The following is a 3,844-nucleotide window of genomic DNA, read 5'->3' as shown; positions in this document are numbered from 1 at the left end:
TCAGCTGCCCACAGTTAAAATGGCAGCCAGACTCAATAGAGGGAGATTTCGCCAGCATATTTTGCAAGTACCGAATCGCAGTATATATAAAATAATATGCAAACTGGTTGGAGGGAAGCTTCAGAATGGCAAAGATGTTTTATTAAAAATGATATTAGCAGACTGCTGTTCCTTTTAAGTATTTGCCTGATGTTCAGTTTTCATTACTTTTAGAGTAGAATAATAAACATGCATATAGTTTATATATTTGTCAGATCTGTAAACAATTTATTAACAGTAGGATATGTGTGAAAATAAACATAAATCCTCATTTTTTTTTTCTTTCTGCCTTTGATGAGGGTGATGTATGTATCCGGATACAGATCCTGCCTTGAGGTCAAAAATTAGTAACTATTCTTGTAAATGTTCAAGATGAGACATGCCATACCTGTAACATGTTCAGGGCTTGACATTCTACACTGTCTCGCTGCAAAGTCAGTACAGATTCCATGTGTAAATTGGGATGAATGATATGCTTCAATTTACAAAACATTTGCAACATTTACCTCTCTATACAAGGCCATACATGTAAACAAGAAACTTTAAACATGCCATACACTATACCATCTGATTGTACAAATTTCTTTAGATGTTACATTATGTAATATGAACATAAACTTAAACAATCCATTCAATGTGTATCAAATCAGGCAGACATAGGTACTACATAATACACAGTCCGATGGATTTCTAAATACTGTATTTCACCATATAAGCTCTGTTTACTGTTCAACAGAAGTGTGAAATGCAAGACTCCAGTGAGTGTAACAAGATGTCCGCTTGCCGTCTGCTCACTGTATCCTTACTGTGGAGGAGTGCGGTGTGTAGCAAGATGGCGCCGATGGAACGTCACTTCCTCTACAAATTCTATAGGGGCGCCGAATCTGACTAAACAATTGCATGCCTGAACGGTGGATGGATGCCAGGAAGTGAATGGTACATAGATCTGCCTACTTAAGATGGCCATGACCGGAAATGCTAGGGGGGTGTTTTTCTAAGTGATTTTGCAGCAAAATCAAGCATGGAGGCATGGATAAGTGGGTGTGTTTGTTTTGAATATTAAATATTATAATTTTAATTAAATAGCATTTTTGATTTGTTGTGCTCAGATGCAGTGCAGTTCTGCTTTAATTTCTATCCTGACAGATTATTTAACTGCATGAACCAGAGGATCTAATAAACTGCTGTTGTCAATACTTTTGTTGAGCACTTCCATACACATTCGTGGTAAGTATGTGTAATGTATAGATAACCGTATTGCTGCCTGAAGCAACCAGTTGGAGTCCTTATTCAACTTTAGTCTTTGACTAGAGAAAGACAAGTTGGATCTTGGTTGCTAACAAGGATTTTTTCATATAGCGCATTTTTCGTGCATCCGTCCCATGGGGCCCTGAGTGCCCTGTATGCGTCTTTGTTGTAGTTGGCATTTGGGAGTATGTGATTGTGTATAAACAAGCCAACAATAGTTCCTATGTCAGGCTGTGTGGGTAGCTTGTCAGTGGACCAATCACAGATGCAAAGTTTCCAATCCAGATGTGACCACAACTAGAAGGCACATAAAAGCCGCACAACTTTGACTTTTTCAGAAAAACTTTATTGTCTAGAGTATCAACATTTTGCTCTACACATGCTCCTAGACTACGAGATGAACTTGTGGCCAATGGGATGTTGGAGCTCTTGGAACAATAAAGTTTTACTGAAGAAAATAAGTTGCAGTAATTGGGCCTCTAACTCTATATGTGCTCGCGTACACATTGGGGTTTATTTACTAAACCTGGATATTGCAAAATCTGGTGCAGCTGTGATGGTAACCAATCTGCTTCTAACTTCAGCCTGTTCAATTAAAGTGTTTGTAACCCTAAAAAAAAAAATAAAATTATCCTGTTCCCTTATAGCAGATTTAATAGCACAGTGCTGCCTACTCTGCCCATTTCTAAGCTGTAAAAAACCTGCTGAGCACTGATCACTGTGGTCAGTTTCTCTGCATATCTAGGCATACCACAGTGTATAAGTGTTTTATTAAAACTAAGCTTGTGAATACCTTTTTACAGCTATCTTCAGGCCGGTCACATGACTCCTGGCCGGTCTCCTACTCCGATCCAGGGCTACAGCGGGAGGGGCTGAGCAGTCACATGACCTCCCCGGCTGATGTTAGAGGGAGATCTCGGCCCCTCCCACTGTAGCCCTGGATTAAAGTAGGAGACCGGCCTGATAGCTGTAAAAAGGTATTTACAAGCTTCCTTTTTAATAAAACACTTGTACAGTGTGGTATGCCTAGATGTAATAGAGGGGCTGGCAGTGAATTCCATTTTTGTGCTAACAACCACTTTAAACTTTGACAATAAAAGCTGGAAGCTGATTAGTTTCTAAACAAAGCTGCACCAGATTTTACACTCCCCAGTTTTAGTAAATCAACCCCATTATGTTGCTCACACTGAATCTTGTAGGACATGTTTTACAAACCAGTAGCAAAGAAACACATTATTCATATGATATACTGTACAGAAACATTGTTGGACTTTGGTTTTCCAGTCTCTCATGTCCCTTCTGAACTGCCTGAGGCAAAGGTATGAACCTTCAGTGGAAGCAACCACCATCTGACCTCCAGGGTGCTTATTAGTTGCAGGACAGCCATGTCACTGAAGCAGGTCTTGCATTGCCAGACATAAATGTGGCCGGGAGTGATTGGGAGGTTTTGATTTTACGATTACCACGTGATCAGTCATGGCATTGTCATATCACTTCTTGACTTTTTGGCTAAGATCAAGTGTTGTATCTGTTCTTATCGGTGATCCGATGGAGGTGCTGTGCTACTATCCTGACCTAACCAAGGTTGGGGTGGTGGCTATGCAAATCTGCTGGAGTAATGGTGACCTGGAAGGTTAGTATCAACAGGAACTGAAACCAGAGCGCCTGAACGTAATTGGGGCCCAGGTGTAAGTTCTCCCTGAGAAAGGTGGAAGGATCTATTACCTCCTGGTTTGAGCAGTCTACTTTGTCTGGCCTTGGGCTGGGAAAGCAGAGGATCTGTGGTGTCTGTGCCCCCTGGGAGTGGTTACCCTAGGGGAGCTTTTAGTAACACTTGGGTGTGGAACCCCACGGTGTAAAAATAACTCGTGGTCACAGTTACCAAAGCTTTTTCTGCACTGCACCTTTTAGGGCCTGGCCTTTTGGCTAAGTCCAGGGGCAATTTTTGCTTACCAGGCCTCAGGGCCTCAGCTAATGCACAATTTGGGCACGACCCCTTTTTTTTTATTTTTACTATTTATTTTTCTCCTATGTTTGTCACCTTTGACTTTTGGGTGTTTTTCATAGGATGAAGAGTGTGGGTACTTGGGCTTACCTTGACATCTAGGGGGGAGGATGTGTGGCCTTTTGGTTACTACTTCCCCTACCTCTTGGGGGGGGGGGGGGGGTCTCTTTTCTGGAGAGCTCCCCTGACTTAGTATTTGGGGATTCTTTGGCTGTCCTAGAAGAATGGGGTCTGCCAGGCCTTCTGGCTAGGCAGACCATGTTAAACCTATGTCCCGGTCAGCCTTGTGTGTGTTCACATGCACATTTTTTGTACACCTAAAGCCCCATACACACTATCAGTTTTCTGTTGAGTTTTTCCTTCAGGTTTACCAAAACCATGTAGTGCAAGGGCCTGCCTGATTGCATACACATTGAAACTTCTAAGGTTTTACTTCGTATTATATGGTTTTGGTAAATCTGAAGGAAAAACTCAGCAGAAAAACTGATAGTGTGTATGGGGCTTTAGGGTTTTTTCATTAAAAGATCTTTGCACCACCGCAGATCATACAAA

At 41.6% G+C, this 3,844-nt stretch overlaps 1 pseudogene; it reads left to right on the top strand.

The window, feature by feature from the left end:
• Positions 1-2,776: 2,776 nt before the first annotated feature.
• On the top strand, positions 2,777-2,867 carry LOC143999789 (U2 spliceosomal RNA; annotated as a pseudogene).
• Positions 2,868-3,844: the final 977 nt, after the last annotated feature.

This window comes from Lithobates pipiens, unplaced genomic scaffold, assembly GCF_037356315.1.
Source record: "Lithobates pipiens isolate NorthernLeopardFrog02 unplaced genomic scaffold, aLitPip1_a1.2 Scaffold_19, whole genome shotgun sequence".
NCBI classification, from domain to species: Eukaryota; Metazoa; Chordata; class Amphibia; order Anura; family Ranidae; genus Lithobates; species Lithobates pipiens.
The sequence above is the reverse complement of the archived record's forward strand: the minus strand, read 5'-3'. Positions and strand labels throughout refer to the sequence as shown.